This window comes from Saccostrea echinata, unplaced genomic scaffold (assembly GCF_033153115.1).
Source record: "Saccostrea echinata isolate AGI-Se365-2 ecotype Australia unplaced genomic scaffold, CSIRO_AGI_Sech_v1 ptg000020l, whole genome shotgun sequence".
NCBI lineage: Eukaryota > Metazoa > Mollusca > Bivalvia > Ostreida > Ostreidae > Saccostrea > Saccostrea echinata.
This window is the reverse complement of record NW_026889769.1, coordinates 7,535,904-7,554,477: the sequence shown is the minus strand read 5'-3', so window position 1 is coordinate 7,554,477 and position 18,574 is coordinate 7,535,904. Positions and strand designations below refer to the sequence as shown.

The 18,574-nt window shown below is 31.5% G+C and overlaps 1 protein-coding gene across 1 annotated transcript in view; it reads left to right on the top strand.

Moving 5' to 3' along the window:
• The window catches only part of LOC133190024 (TPR and ankyrin repeat-containing protein 1-like), a 490,694-nt gene that overhangs the window by 299,185 nt on the left and 172,935 nt on the right, over positions 1–18,574 (top strand). The window lies entirely within an intron of this gene.

The window sequence follows — 18,574 nt, the reverse complement described above, 5'->3', positions numbered from 1 at the left end:
ATTTTTAACATTGTCCCTGGTGGGAGAATATAACACAGCTAGGCAACGATATACATATAACAGAAAATGTCGACAGAATTTCAGTCTCAGTTCAGAAGGTCGGAGCACTCCACGGGGAAACAAATTTTATTTGATTTCCAAAGCAGAAGAGCAATATAAATATAAGATTGCTTTAATTGTGCTAATAACTGGTTCATGTAAAAGCAACGACAATAAAGTTACATCCGATATTTCGTCTGAAAATGACTGTTTATAGCGGCCAATTTACGGGTATATATTGAAGGCCAGTTTCATTTGATTGTTTGCTGATAATAATTCAGTTATGAGAAGCAGAGGCTTCGACTTTTACTCTCTTTCAAGTATAGAAAACATCTCAATGACTCCTTGTAATGATAAGACAGAGATCTGGCGTTGACCTAGAACATGTAAAGGCCATCTGTGTAGTTTTGCTATATTACCAAATGGATTCATTTGGAACACTGAGAAGCATTTTCAAGGGGGTATTTAAAAGACTGCAGATAAGGGCAGCAAAAATATATTTTATTTGCCCCAATGTCCATGTAACACTGTATCAATAAAACGAAAAAATGCAACACCCTCCGTACTTGCTATTTTGAGAAATGAATGTCTTAAATTTCAGTTTTATTGGAAATCAGCAAAGATATTCATTGATTAAAGAAAAAAAATGTATTAACAAGGAATAGGATGACGATCAGCGAATATGCTGCAAAACTCCTATGAGTACATCTCATACTCTTCCAACTTTACTGTTTCCCTTCCCAGACCAAACGGAAATAAGCAAATGCACATAAATATTTAACTGTATGTAGATTATGTAGATGCTTAAATATAACATGATACATTCTTTATGTTCTTGACAATATGAAGTTCCCAAAATAATCTAATTATATTTATACTCTTGTAATGACATTGACACGGAGCATATTGTAATATAACAAAGTTCCTGTGATTTTGTCATGTTGTTTAAATTCTGAATCTACCAGATGAAAGTAAATGAAAAATTTCCCAAAAGTTAACAGTGGTGATATGAATTTTTGATTGATCTCCAATAAATTCGAAATTTACATCGTGATAATTCTGCAGAAAAAAAAACAGATAAATGTTTACCTTAAGTTTTCTTTTAGTTTTTTCCATCTAAGGTTGCTTACTAATATATCAGCGCAGAATATACTATGTTTCAATCCCTTTTGAGTACACTAATTGTGAATATCAAGTCATGGCCGTAGGAACTGGGGGGGGGGGGGGGGCACGGCACGCCAATAAGTTTACCGATATATAGAAAACATAGCCACTGTATGCTTGTGCCCCCTCAATAATAATGTCTGATGACCTTTTTTTTTTTTTTTTGCTTGTCAAGGAATTTTGGCAGTTGATAGAGCCCCCCCCCCCCCCAACTGAAGATGTATGGCTGTGCCCCCTCAAAGTGAAATTGCTTCCTACGGGCCTGTAAGTTGAATGACCAATAATCGTCAATTCAGTTTTCACCGCGTCTATGAAAATATTACAAATTCTCCAAAGTTTGAGATGAGACTCTACAGTTTGTCACTCGATTGACATTAAATTTATCCAAACCCAGTGTCTGTAAATATAATCCAGTGAATGGCGATTTAACACTCGGTCAATTAGAATGAAAATGAATACTTTTATATATTACGTAAACTTATGAACATTATATCACACTAGAAATATCAATGAGTTTTCTAATAAGTTGGAAGCTAGGATTACTGATTGAAAAGAAGGTGATTGTTCAGGTCACAGATCATTAGAACGCTACATGTTTCTTTATTGTGTCGAGAGAAGGCACCGGAAATTAGGTTTCCTCCATACCACTTCCTGCGTAAATGTAGCAAATAAAGTCCGTTTTATCTGTTTATCGAGCTGACCATCCTGTTTAATCGTAAAATCCAATCCCGGGTCTAATTAACAGCAGTCTGTATAAAAAGCTTGCAAACCTTACGTGTGTCCCCTGTCATTAATTGACCACATTACGTCAATGGATTGAAAAGGTAAACAGGAATCTCTGCAGATTGACGGTGCATAATATTTTTTCTCTCCATCCTGCCTATGTTTTATTAAGAAATACCAGATTTAATCAAATCAATTTTTAATGTTATCAATGTCTTTTCATTATTTTTATTAGAAAATTAAGAATTTAATCTACAAGTATTACTATCGATCGATCAAATTCAAATCTTTAACAGTGATGAAAGACTTTTATGTTAATTTTCTGGGGGGGGGGGGGGGTTTACAACTGAAAAGTTTTTGCTAGTTTTCAAAACCAAAAAATTATTTTCTTCGTGTTCTGCTCAGCATTTATTTTGTTATTTCTATATACTTAAATATTAGGATGATGCCACCAAATTGAAGTGTTCAATGTTTTTCTACATACATGTATTTCTCAAGTATTAACGATTTCCTCATCATGGCAGTAGGAACCGGGGGGGGGCGTGTGTCCCCCCCCAATAATTTTGCCGACATATAGATTACTGTAGAAGACAAAGCTCCGATATGCTTGTGCCCCCTCAATAAAAACGTGTGATGACGCTTTTTTTTTTTTTTTTTTTTTTGCTTGTCAAGGAATTTTTGGTAGTCGAAAGTGCCCCCCAACTGAAAATGTATGGCTGTGCCCCCCCCCCCCCGTCATAATGTTTAGTGTTTATTTTTCAGGCTATACCTTGGCTGTGGCATTAGATGTAAATATGATAATCTCAAGGCCAGAAAAAAAGTGTTCAAATGAATGTCTTGATGTCCAAATCTACCCTCCCCGGGTAAATGTTTAATTTTCCTTCAAAAGTTTACATTTTATTCAAACTTCAATATCAGATTCTTTACAACCGAAGACTACATAATATTTGATATTAAAATTGTAGAGTGAGATGCTATATTTCCGTGAAATATTATTATTAATTAAAGCAAACCAGCACACCTACTTCCAAAATTATTCCAAGTCAACCATTTCCAACCAATAGAAAATATCAAAATTTATCCTTGGTATACTAGTATGTTACAAGGATTTTCCTTTATTATTTGGCTGCATTTTAACCTATAATTGCTTTTATTTTCGAGTGTGTGATTTTTTTTTATAAAAATGAGTGAATGAAATTATTACTTTTAATACTTTGTTTCCATAGTAACGCGTGTAATAATTGATTTCCCAGATATGTTTATCATGCATTTAAGACATCAGGCCTTCAACGTTTGGAAACAGTCATTGCCACTTGTTTGCACTGCTACAAACGTTAACTATTAACGTTAACGTGGGACTATAGGACTCTGAACATGTTGAAAAATTCTATTTTTCAAACTTTATGGCATGTTGCCATGGTAACCATAATACATGGCAACAGATTTTTGCCAGATTTGAGTTAATGTTATCAGAGACTTTCATCATTGAGAGTTTGGACAAATTTTGCGATTAGGCGTGCCAAAGCCCCTGTATAAAATTTCAAGTCATTGCAGAGAATGGCTCTTAATTAAAGGAACCTTGAACAAAAAAAACCCCACATATTCTTCAGAAGAACAATGTTTGTTACACCGCAATGGCCAGAATGACAAGTTAAAATTGAAAAAAAAATATGGCGACCAGCAGAAAATAATTTTTTGCTAAAATCACATCTATCTTAAACCATCTATATTAACAAATAATCTTTACACAGTGATTTTACTCACATAAAAGATATGCGACTCCCATTATAGATTAAATGAGAAAAATATTCTATTTCTGCTTCTGTACGTTGTAACTTTTTAAAACGGTAATTATAGGGGATTGTATTCGTTTCCAGTTATCATATGTACATACTGCTTCAAATACTTTCTTTTCTTTTAGTACCTTCTCTACAAATTTTATACGATTCTCTTCTATGGGAAAAATAATGCATATGATATAATAATGCTTTGATGGAAAACATCGACTGCGAATATTTTTCTTTCTAGTTTAAGCCTTGTAATATTTATTTGGAACTAAATTGGCTATGATATCCAAAATTTTCCATCCAGCTTAACATACCCTGATTTTAGTGGTACACTGTATTCCATATCTAGACTTTATTTTTGGTTCATTGTAGTGTCTTGACAGTTCAAACAATTCTGCGTAGTCAACTACAAACCGGAAAGATCTTGATATAAATCTCATATTACTTAGCAAGAAATGCAAGTATATTTCCATTTCCACAAATATTTGTAATAAAGAAATGAAAAGGAACGTATAAGTGCAGAAAATGCTTCATTCAATTAGCTTTCTTTGTTTGAGGTACAAGTGTACTATATTTATTTAAAAAGAAGGTTTATATATTACTTGCACAACACTAAAATACGGATTTTAGCTTTGAATTAGCTCCTGTTTGAAGTTTTCACTTTATTTATAGTGCGAGGATATACTGAACGAAGATCACTCCATGACAAAAATTGTATATGTGATAAAACTTTGTTGCTTTAAGGATCTGTTTTACAGTCATGCAAAAGGTACTAAGTCTTTTAAATGTGTTATCTTTTTAAATCATGCAAATGTTTTTTTACTGTCGGAAATAGGAGAAATCTGAACAAGTCAATGGCATTTTATCTTGAGCATTTGATGTTCTTATCGTCAACTGAATGTAAAGCATCGCCGATCGTTAATGGACATAGTATAGGTATTATAGAGCATTTGTAAATGTTAGAAGATTTGGAAAATGTTACATTTTTATGATACACTTATCCTCATTGCGTTTGTTAACACATTTTCAACATTTACAGTTAAACAAATACAAAATCCATGTTTGAGATGAATATCGTTATGTTTTGACATTACATCAATAAGAATCAAAATTTGCTTGGTCAAAAATTACCCCATTTTGTTCCTAAATGAAGTGTGGTTCCTCTAAAAAAAAAAACAAAAACAAAAAAAACACTTAATTAAATGATTTCACATGTTGTTGGAGGTACACGCACGACTTCTTCCTTTCATGGTAACTGTGTTTTATAGTTGAAATATTTATGAATGAACTTTTATAATACATTTTTTTAAACGTATATGAAAATTAGTGTCAATTATTCATATATTTAAAGAGTTTGTGATAGATATGGTTGATGTGAAAAGCACCGCCAAAAATATTTTACCTACAGAATAAGGAAGTATTTAAAGAACTACGCACGCTAACTCTCGATTCCCGCCTACATTTTACACCGATTTAATTCAATACCAATGGCAATTTGGCCGCAAATTCTTTGTTGAATGCAAATGACAGTTCAATGGTAATTGACTGATAATTTTAATGCCAGTGTTAAATAGTTAATTACCCCTAATTGCAGCTCTTTAGATAAGGGGTGTAGACGATATTTTCCATTGAAATCGGGCTTTCAAGCATCAACACATTTTAAAATATTCTTGAATATGAATAAATGTTCCTTAAATCTTTTCCTATGTTTTACGCATATAAAATTAAACATATATTATTAATAAAATACAATGTTTTAGTTGTAAAACCCTTTAAAATTGGTGAAAAAATAAGCTTTTTGTAGTTTTTTGTCTGTAAATATATGTTCCCCCCGTGAAACACAAAAAGCTTTGGTATGAATTTGTGAAATGACAGTGCATATTATCTGTAAAAAGGAATTTTTGTTTCACGGGGGGGGGGGGGGAAGATGTTTTAAAAATATTTTCCGTTTTCCGTTGATTTCTATAGTGAAAAACACAAGTTTTACCCTAATTATTGAGTTACCTCTCTTTATTTTCCCCAAAAAAGTAATGTTTTATGAAAATTCATATAAATATCTATATAAATATGAAAAATCATTCAAATATGTTAACTTTTGAAAATTGACTTGAAGGTAGGCGGGAGAACAATGCTATCGTTCGCAGTTCTTAAGACTATACACAGTTACACTTTCCTAGAATATTGCAATCTCGCTAAAAAAAAAAATCTTCAAAACTGCCGTTTCAAATAAATAATTTTTTTTCTGTCAAACGATTAGAAAGTTATTAAAGATTTTAGAACCCCGATGAAACTTTTTTCAGAGATGAAAGAACTGGATGCGATTTACCTACATTCACTTGCAGTATTGTGAAGAGAATTGACAAGAACATGTAAATAATACTGCTTTGCTTTGGTTGTTAAAAAAAGATGTAATTTAATTTTAGAATTTAGGTTTTCTTCTATACAAGTTATTTAATTTCAAAATTTAGGGGGTTTTTACACATAAAAGATAATATTGAATTTCAGAACTTATGTTTTCTTTTAAAACTTCAATCATTTTATTTTGTTTTTCCCAATAATTTATAGAAGAAATCCGTGAGTCTGCCTGGCCACCTACATGTAATAATTTTGCTACTATCTAGCAAATATGTGTTTTGTTTAAGTTATCGGCAGTACAAACGACTCAAGCAGTACTGTTTTAATTTTCTGATCGCGAATATTGTTTCAATTGGACTTTATCTTGAATCAGAAGTACACCCGGTGTTGATAACTTAAGTAAAAACAGACCAAGTTCAACGATTGCTCTCTAATATCTTCGATTGTAAAAGGATATACATTTGTACTTATCTGTGTCTAGGTCATGCTCGCCTACATTATTCAGGTGAAAATGGCAAAGATTTTCACGTGACAAAGTCTAAAATGATTATAAAATCTTTATTTTTTGCTGGTTGTTTCCTATATAGCATTTGTAATTTTTTGTTGTTGCTGATTTTGATAAAACTGTTAAATAATTGTGATCAATTTTTGTATACATAGTTCATATTCAACTAAGGTCCTATACCTTTATCTACAATAAATGGTAATTTATGTCCTTTTAAACTTATAAAAGCTAAAGCGCAAAAAAATTCTTCCTATCGTCATATCGTTGTTGTTTGTATTCAGGATCAATACAACTCTCTAAAAAAAATTTAGGAACAAATATTTAAAATGCGCATCTGATCCTGAAAAGTAAATTTCCTGACGAAATATGACTTATGATGAAGGAAGTACACTACCTTGCAAGTTGACATAGCTCTTTTATATATATATATATATATATATATATATATATATATATATATATATATATATATATATATATATATATATATATATATATATATATATATATATATATGTATATATTATATATATATATATATATATATATATATATATATATATATATATATATATATATATATATATATATATAACGGATACATGTATATTTGCGTTATACTGATCTCAAATCCGCATCTTCAGACTTGCATAGTATTCAATCAAGGACCTATATTCAAAATGTATGCTGCACCTCGTTACATCAATTTTAGTTTCAGTTATATTTATTACAACTTAATGATTGTAACTGGCAAAAATTATATATAAAATGATACTTCAAGCAAAAATATATTTAAAGTGTTTCGGGAAAAAGTTAATATCTTCGTGGCCTTTTAAACAATTTATATAGAATTCATTTCTTATGTAAAACTTGGATACGTTTACTGACTCTTCCCGATCATATCCTTAAAGGAGTACTTGTTAAATCCTAAGAATATACACAGCTGAAATATTTTCGGAAACAAAAATTCTTAAAATTATCTTGAAATATGAAGAAAACGAACAATAATCAAACTCAAAAGTTAATTGGAATAATACAAATTTGGAGCAGAGCAAACACTGGTATCTAAAAACATCATAGGCGGAATCAGGTGCCATGGAGGAGTAAGAGTCCACTGTCGACCCGCTTGTGGACATTTCAGTGTGAAAGTAATGGCGTGAAAATAATGGCCTAACAATTTGTATGAAATACGCCACTCATCGTTTTTGCTAACAAGGTCATTGTATCGATCATAGAATTTGCAAAATGTTTACTTTAAACGAGACTATTGATTTCGTTGTATCATCAACTTATTTGTCAATAGCTTGCATGTTTTAGAAATTAGTCGTACATAGAACATGCTAGCGCTCTTGCATATCGAATTAACAAGTAGACATGAAATTCCATATGCAGGTGATAAGGGTATATTGCTACATAAATAAGGGAAGTTGACAATAGAAAAGTTGACGTGAACACGTTTATCATAAAATTTTGTTGTTAGTTTGCCATTAATGTCTTTTCTAGTAATATATCCAAATATAAAACAAATGCGTCAGACTATGTGATGTTTTTTTTTTTAATTTCTAGTTCAAAGTAATATTTTGAATCAAAGTAGAAACAAAAATGAATATATATTTTTTATGTCTAGATGTCGGATTGAAAGCCACAGCAAGGTACGTCTTATTTTCTTGTCAAAATTTATGAATAAATTCTACATTTGAATACAAAAATAGGTCTGCTTATAACGGGGCACAATTAATACCCACGGAAATTCCAACAGATTGTTGGAAGATTTTGATCTGAAACTACTGATTGCCAATCAGAAACTCAAGCATCTTTTTAATATCAACTTCGGAGTGCTTGTATGTACAATCAGAATGTGTTTTTTACAAAATAATTTTGCATAATAAATCTGACGCTTGAAGTACTTTATATACAAATTCCAATTTTTCTCTGGCTAAAAAATAGAAAAAAAAGAATGTTCCTATAAACTCAGAATAAAATTCACTCTCTCAAAACTTTAGTTGAACTACTGTCCTATTAATGTGCCTAAATCTGATTAGTTGATTAATTATATTGTTTGGTATTGCCTTATGACTTTGAGTCCCATTGTTATGGCTTTGGAAGTTTTGGTCCATTGGGTCTACAAGGTATCGGCATTTCATATCCCTTGATACTCGTTTGGATGTTGCGAATTTTATTTTATGAACGAAGCAAAAGCCAATTTTCATTTCATCAATCATTTCGCTATATTTTAATCATATTAACATATTTGTAAATTCTATACCGATTTTATTTATCCAAATTTTTTTTATTAATTGCCAATCTGATAATAATTTTCCAAAATCAATCAAATCTGTGTATAACTGTGTACATGAATCAACTATTCGGGTCATTATTCTTTTAGAAATCTGGCTCTAAGACTCTATTTTCCGTATTATTATTATATTTTCCATTTCTTAAAACGGTTTTTGTTCTGTTGATTGATTTGTAAGTCTCCCAATCTCTGTTTTCTGTCTCTTTCCTTGTAATTAGTTGCTGCCAATACTATCTATTAGTCAATAATAAAATTGTTTTATATAAGTGACTAGGTAATGTCGTTAAACTCTCGGAGAGCCATGAACAAAGGATCTTTATTTTAGGACGTTGGAATATGTGGGATTGATTCATCCCCCTTAGCTATTTATTTGTCGCTTTGAATGTTCATTTAAGGTAGTACACAATAGATAGGCCAAAATTTTCCTCAAATTCAATTTTATTGAAACTTTGATATTTTGTTCTAGGATACAAAATCTCTCTTTATATGTAATATAATACCCCACATTTTTTGCCCATATAGTTTGAAATATGGCCTATCAGACCCCTGTAAGAAGATTGTGAAATCAGACGTTCGACTTGAGAATGTGCTTTATTTAAAAATTATCAATTGATCTATTGCAAAATTGTGATGCTTTTTATAAGGTAACCTTTTTGTTACTAAAATTCAGTAAAATATATTGATACTGGTAAATTTGAGTAAAAATATGATGTAAAACAAACACATACATAGACCCGGAATTGAAAATTCACATGTATCATGCTACACTTTAGGTTCTCTTAAGAGAAAATGTATAATTCAATTTTGACAAAAATTGAAATGGATTACAGATTAAAATGTGTCAAAACATGGAAATTTGAACCAATGGTTTCAGACAAAAAATTTCAATGGCAAAAAATTTAAAGATTCAGAATATGACGTCACAATATTTGACCTTTTACCTCTTAATCTGACCTTGACCTTTATTGTACATAAAGAATGGAGATTCCAGAAAACTCACTGAAATATCGTCGTTTATTATGCAAATTCGTCAATTATAGACAACCAATCAGAAAGTTGAAGCTCTTCAAATTTGAAAATACGTTTTCAAGTTAGCTATTTATGGTAATTTCTTGACACAGTTAAAATATGCGAATTTTGTTTTAAAACGATAAAAGACACGTCGTACATTTCACTGGTATATAATGCCATTCAGGAATAATATAGGAGTGCCTTTCTCAAACTTCTAACTGCTCGTGCAAGTGAATTTGTTTGCAATCGGTGTACGGAAAAGCGTTTGACATTGCCGAACATACATACGTAACGTAAACTGTGATTCGTTTATTAAAGGACGTCTACTTCATCGGTATATGACCTATTTAGGACACTTCATACAACACATCAGTTAACATCTTACATGTTTAAAAAAAGGACGTATCTAACAACACATAAGTACATGTTTTATATAGGATGTGTCTCTTACAACACATAAGTACATGTCTTAAACAGGATGTTTCTTACGCCACATCAGTACATGTCTTACATGTATATGGGACGTCCCTCATATCACACTAGTACATGTCTTATAAAGGATGTCGATTACATCACATCAGTATAAGTCTTATATATGATGTTGATTACATCACATCAGTACAAGTCTTATTTAGGATGCCGATTACATCACACTAGTACATGTCTTAAAAAGGATGTCGATTACATCACATCAATACAAGTCTTATAAAGGATGTCGATTACATCACATCAGTACAAGTCTTATATAGGATGTCGATTACATCACACCAGTATAAGTCTTATATAGGATGTCGATTACATCACATCAGTACAAGTCTTATATATGATGTCGATTACATCACATCAGTACAAGTCTTATATATGATGTCGATTACATCACATCAGTACATGTCTTATATAGGATGTTTCTTACATCATAAGTATATTTTTATAAAGGACCATCGTCTATTACATCAGACCAGTACATGTCTTATATAGGATGTCGATTACATCACATCAGTACAAGTCTTATATAGGACGTCGATTACATCACATAAGTACAAGTCTTAAATGGGATGTCGATTACATCACATCAGTACAAGTCTTATATAGGATGTCGATTACATCACATCAGTACAAGTCTTATATAGGATGTCGATTACATCACATCAGTACAAGTCTTATATAGGATGTCGATTACATCACATCAGTACAAGTCTTATATAGGATGTCGAATACATCACATCAGTACATGTCTTACATAGGATGTTTCTTACATCATAAGTATATTTTTATAAAGGACCATCGTCTATTACATCAGACCAGTACATGTCTTATATTGGATATCTCTTACATCACATCAGTACCATTTCACCAAGACTGACATTCCTTGCATGTTTTAGTGTGGTTTAATTTTTCATTCTCAGTGTTTGCTTGTAATCTACTGTTTTGATATGTTGATATGGATTTGTTCGGATTTTATTCCCTTCAATAAATTAGTCCTACGCCCAAACTGAAAATTAAAGTAATTATTTTGAAAATATTAGGTAAAAGCTGTTTCTTAATTAACGTGCTTATATCCTCTTACACTGAGGATGATGTTATTTATTAGAGTTTTAATATATTTTCAATAATTAAAATGATAAATTTACTAAAGAGATTTACAATAATTAAAATGATGTTTAGGCAAACCCGTATGATCCATCCCTTAATTCTGCTTCAAGATTTTTGTGATTGTTGAATTATTTCTTGGTGTAGAACAATAGAGTAGGAAAGAACTCGCTTCGTACCTCTTGGAATCTATATTATATGGGGACGCTGAAAGATGACTGATTAACTGAAAGATCATGACAAACATGTACTTCTCAACTGATTGGCCTCTCATTTGCCAAGAATGATAAAAGATACAAGAAAAAAAATCACATTACTTGTATATAATTTCTAGGTTTACTTTCTAATTTCGTTTTATATGAAGAGAACCTTATATACCTGATATAGCACCTTATATAGTGTTTGGGTTTTTTTTTTTCAAACATAAGTTAAATAATTTTCCATATTATTTGGAAACTTTTGAAAGATAGCGTTCTTTCTGTACTAACGAAGATGAAAAAATGAGAATATTCTTTGCAAAAGTTTTAATTTATTCTTCCTCCTTCCTAACAACAAAAGGTCACTGACTCCATATTTGCCTATAATGTTAGCAAATAGAAGCCAAAACTTTTAAGTTTACTTTCTTATTTAGTTTTTTTTTTTTTTTTTTTTTTTTTTTTTTTTTTTTTTGAGGGGGGGGGGGATTTAATTGACATTTGATTGATTGATTGATTGATTATTGTAGTTTACGTCCCTTGGAAAATTATTTCACTCATGAGACGTCACCAGATACTAGTGAAGACTTTCAAATCGAGGCCTTTACTCGGCATTGAAGGCCATTGAGCATGGAGGGATTTTTAGTGTGCCAACGCCTACCATGACTTTGGATCCGGTTTTTAATGTCATCCGAAAAAAGAATTTTCGCTTCAAAGTGACGAGCGCTTTACGAAGAAACAATTGCTACCCTTTTCTGTTGCTGCTGGTGTGCCAATCACGATCTTCCGTTCAAGGAGTAAGCGCTCTATGGACTGAGCTACCGTCAATACTTTATAAACATGTGTTATCTCCCTTTTTTTTATAAAAGTAAAGAAAGGATAAGGTGTATATTAGTCATATTTTGATTTTTGCTATTTATGATAATCACATAACAAAAGAAGAAATAACATTGAATGTTTTATTCATCTTTATTTATGTTGCCTCCAGAGTGCTTTTCAATGGTACAACATCATAATATTTGTCCGTCATCTAAATTGAAAATGTAAGTTCTTAAACAAGATCGATGGACACTCCCCCTGGGAAGTTTTTGTAATCTCTGCAATAGGAGTCCTTATCTTTTGTTCATTTCGCTGGATTACTTACCCGTCGATAAAATTATCTTGCATGGTGTCATAATTCTCTAAGCCTTCAAGCAAAGAGCGTATTAGGAGATATCTACTAAATTTAGTTCTCTGGAGGAAAAGCTCTTTGAAGATTATATTTTGTTTTACGTTAACGATAAGTAAAATCTGTCCCAGAATCGCAGAAGCAGTTTCACAATGTCTCCTCAAAAGTTATTCAAAATCTTTGATGTTTTTTAATATTCTTTCTAACGTATCTCTGAGAGGTACCAAATAGTGCTCATCATATCCTGTCTGTCAACCCGCATGGAGATATTTAAAGACGCCAAGAATTTGCAAAATTTCCAGGAGTATTTGAACTCAGCTAAAACTAGTAAAATGTATAATCAGGTTTTTTAAAAAAGATTCTGGACCATTTCTGAGATCATGTGAACCTTGAAAATAGGCCTAGATAGTTTTAACGCTACATAAAATAAAATGTATATAAAAATGTTTTGTGTAATAAACTGTAATATGAAATATGAAGATAACGAACAGTAATCAAGCTCGAAGTCCATTAAAACAATACAAATCTGGAGCAATGCAAACACGGACCTCCAGAAACAGAGGTGGGATCAGGTACCATGGAGGAGTGAGTATCCTCTGCCGACTGGTCACACCCGCCGTGTGCTCCTTGTCATGATCGGTAAATAACGGGAAAATCCGTCAACAAATCAGTGAGTAAATAATGGCCTAACAATTAGTATGAAAAACGTCAGTCAGCATATGACTTAATGATAGATTGTATTTGCTGACAAGGCCAATGTATCGACCATAGAACTTACGAAATGATGACTTTTAACGAGACTATTGATATTCTTCTTTCATCAACTTGTTTGTCAATAACTTTCCTCGTTTTAGAAATTGTTCATACGTAGAGAATGCTCTCTATCGAATCAACTGAGAGATGTACACCCCATATGCAGGTGATAAGGGTATATTGCTGCATAAGTAAGGGAAGCTGACGATTGAAAAGTTAAAGTCATCACGTTTATTATAAAGCTTTGTTGTTAGATTACCATTAACGTCTTTTTCTAGTAAAATATCCAAATATGAAACAGATGTGTCAGACTCTGTGGTATCATTTATTTCAAGCTCACTGGGATATACTCAGTATCGTGTCGACATATGAATGGAAATACCTATTGTTAATTGATAATACGTCATCGATATATCTAAATGTCGAGTTGAAAGCCACAGCAAGAGATTTCTTTTTCTCATGTATAGGATTTTGAATAAATTCTGCTTTATATGAATACAAATTTAGGTCTGCTAACAATTGGTACCCATGGGAATTCAAACAGATTGTTGGAAGACCCCGTCTTCAAAAACCATATAGATATTGTCAATCAGAAACTCAAGCATCTTTTTAATATGAACTTTAGAGTACTTGTGTGTACTATCAGGATGTCTCTTAGCAAAATAATTTTGCAAATGACCAATGACAAGGTAAGTAAATCTACGAGTTCCATTTTTATTGAAAAAACAGCTGTCAATAACGTCAAAAAGCCTGGACCGGGTTTCACAAAACTATCGTAAGATTTGTCCTAAGATAGATCTTAAGATCATCTTAAGATGTGACTTATGATAACCATAAAATTTGTCACTGCTATTTCACAAAACTATCTTAAGTATAAGAAATCTTAAGACAAGTCTTAGGACAAATTTCATGCTTCAATGTCGCAAGGAATTTTTTTTAAAATACATTTGCAAGAAGTTTTGTTGTCTTTCTTTCATTTTCTTTAAAGTATTGAAAATTTAGTGTGTCTCAAATAATTTCTTCTGCAGTTATGCTCTCAAAAAACCCCCAACATTTTTTGCATCAGAAAATAATATAGTTCCTGACAAAATGAATATGATACTTCTTTTGATTAAATCCACTATTGCATTTATGCCTTTGCAAATAATGAATGGTTCTCCAATAAATTCAATTGAAACGCTAACTCGTGTTCAAAGTCCCCCCGGACGTTCATAAAATCTATGAAGGTGTCTCTGAAACGCTGTATTACTGCAACGAAATAACAGTGCTAACAGACGAATTAGAGAACCGAAAGAACAATTCCTAATCAGAATTTAACAGTTTCCAAGAAACTGTGAAGAAAAAATGTAGCATCAAATGATACAGCAGTAATTATATTGAGTTTTCATAAACATTCCGGCGGATTAATGGGGAGTGAGGGGTACCTCAAGAACTTAAACTATTTGATTTTCATCTAATTTTGTAAGACTGAAAGACATGTTCAGTTTCTAGAAAAAAAATCACCACAATGGAACAAAATGAATTTATGTACAACGTCTTAAATATGCAGGGTGGCGACACCAAAGTTCGATTTTGTTTACTTTCATGGGCGGGACTTGTCCAAACCATATAAATGAGTATATTTCGCATTTTTATTTTTGCAAAATGTATTTACTTAACAAATCAATAAATCAACTACATGTATCTCGAACTGCGTAAGCCATTTTCAAAATAACATAAGTAGCGATGTTTGGACATAGAAAATATGATGATATGATGAAAATGTGATGAGTTCAAAATTAAATAATTTTGAATGAAGTTATGATATCTGGATCCACAGGCACTTGACGTTACATATTTTTCTTATTAAAAAAATATAACCCCATACTTAATAATATAAAGCAAAAAAAAGTAGGTACATTTTATGTTTTTTATCCTATAGTATTTGTTGGCAAAATTATTAGGTGGAAAGGGGGGGGGTCATTGTTCCTACTGACCTGATACAGTCCAAAGAATTATTCTATCTCCAAAAACGTTCTCTTTTAAAAATAATTCGTTTTTGACCCAAAAGATACAATGTCGCCATGTTCACTTTAGATTTAAGACAAGTATCTAGTTGTCTTAAGATTAAGATAAATTTTACGATTTTCATAAGATATGAGAGTTTTATGAAACATCTATGGTGCAATCTTAAGATAATTTTCGGTCTTAAGACAGATTTTAGTAATAAGATAGTTTAGTGAAAAGGGCCCCAGGACTTTAATTTGTCGCGGGGAATGGTTGATAAAATAACAGAGATACTTATGTACAATCTAGTTAGCAAAATGTAAACAAAAAAGCGAAATGAAACTATATTCATTTTTCTATTGATGTTTTTTTTTTTTTTTTTTTTTTTTTTTTTTTTTTTTTTTGTATGACTGGATCAGTAATTTAGGAAAGAAATAGGTACCACCACTATTGTAATGTACACGTTTTCCTTTCTGAATTAAATCCTATAAGATTTTATAATAATAATCATCATTCAATTATAGAAACCGATGTAAATAAGTAATATTCTTCAGAACTTTTTGACCTTTCAATGCATAAATTAATTTTTTTAATATATCAATTAATGAAAACATTTTTATTAATTACTTTATCCATTTCCATTTGTACAGGCACAATTATACAAATACACTGAGACGGTACAATGTTTATATTGATTTAATTCATAATAGAAATTAATAATTTACCAGAAATATTGGATTTAATTACGCAAACAAACAATTCTTAGTTGTTTTCCTGGCATCGGTGCTTCTTAAATCACCAAAGATATGTCTTAGGATAAGTACGTGGTTGTGTTAAAGTTAGGATAAATATTAGAACTCTCCTAAGATAAGATAGCTTCGTTGGCCTCACTTAAGACTAAGATATGTCGTAAGTTCGTCTTAAGATATGTCTTAGTCCTAAGATAGCTTCATAAGCATACCTGCATGCAGCTGTTGAACTAAGTCATTTTATACAAAATATTGCATATAAGAATTTGTCTAAATAATTTTTCCTCCAGTGTTAAAGATGGGAAGTTTTATTTTTTTTTTTTAAATCTATTGGATATACATCAGAAATGCGCATAGTACTTAGATTTAGATTTTTGATAATTTCTGAGAAAATACCAGTTGTTGAACTATTTGTATGCAAAACATGTTCATATGGTACATTGGTATTGTTGGAATGTCACCTCCTACAGTTTTCAGAATAGACGGATTTATATCATTTATCATACCTTGATTTAGGTATATTGTTCATCGTTAACATGCCTTATCTATGAATGATATTTTTAGTATATCTAAAGAGTGATCAATATTTTCTGTAAGAGCATGTCGTATTAAAATGTATTATTCTGAATACATATTCCACATTTGCTTGTTCTTATCTCCAAACCAGTGGGACCTCGGCAAAAGGAATATCCAATGATATTTTACTCACTAGTTGTACGTTTCGAAATAAAAACTGTTCGTAAAAATTGAAGATTTTTTCAAGGAACAATCGAACAATAAATGAAGACAAAGAACTGATGAAGACTTCATTTGTTCAAGTTTTAGTAACTGGAACAAATTACGCATTAAATCCTATATTATTTATTTCTGTTCAGGCATCTGCGTAGTTTATACTAATATTTTTTTCGATTTCCGAAAATGGCAATTAATTGAATTTCAGGAAAGAGGACAGGCAAAATCAATTTAATAGAATCAGATTAATCATACCTGTATTTCTGTCATGATGTTGATTTATTATGTATTTTACATTTATTCTCATACAGGGCAGTAGCACATTTAATTTGTAGTTGTCTTGAATCAAAAGGACATGTATCAAAGCAGGCTCTTGTTTGATTAGGACCTCATACGAGACCTGCTGTCCCCAAGACCATAAAATGATAACAGACTCAAGTCAAAATTTTTATTTTTAATATCTTGAGTTTTATTTAACAGATTTGCTTATAATTTCCATTTATGTATATTATCTGAATTCAAACATATGATGAAAATCTTGTTTCATTATCAAAATTATTTCAAAAGTTATAATGGTTTGAAATTTTGACTTAAGTCTGTTCTCAGTTAATGGTCTTGGGACCTGGTCAGCCTCATAAGGAAACTGCTTTATATATTCATTTGACGAAATAGTAGAAGGAAGTAGAATGAATTATAGTATGCTTTTCTACTGTCAAGTAGGCCGTCACGCTCGCTCCGTGATCGAAAGGTCGTGTGTTCGAATCACAGCCGCGACTGACCTAAGTCGATAAAAAATAGGTAGCAACTGTTCCTTCGCAAAGCGCTCGGCATTTTGTAGTGAAATTTCTGGGTCCTTCGGATGAGACCTTAAAAACCGAGGTCCCCTGTCACGGTATGCGTTGGCATGATTAAAAACCCTCACTGCTCAATGGCTCTGAGTGCCGAGTCAACGTTTTAATTTGAAGCCTTTCACCGGTATATGGTGACGTCTCTATATGATTGAAAAATTCTCGAACGGGACGTAAAACAACATACAATCAATCTACCCAAGTTTCCATACTCATCCTACCAGTCTTGAATAAGGAGTTAACGAATAGTTGATTGCAGCATTTCTTCTGAAGAAAAATCTATCGAAATCAATATTGACTTTTACTTACAAAATAAAGAAAGGAAATATGCCCAATATCTAAAATTATAAATTTATTTTTAACTTTCATTATTTTTCGTCACAAAATGCACAAATTTAAATTCAATCATAAGTTTCAATTTCAAAAAAGGTCTTTTATTGAAATGCAGATAACATTCTGAGTTTTGGTTTTTTTCTTCAAGGATTTTCGCAAAGCTGTTCAAATGTAAAAATTTAACTTACTCTAGATTTTAATGTGAAACACGTATAATTGATTGCACTGTATGGTTTTCATGCCAATGTTTTGGACTTTATTCAACACAACTATCATAATCAGGCATCTGTAGAAATTGTCGTTTTACTTTAATCCAGGGCTAATTAGTGTTAATACCTCTA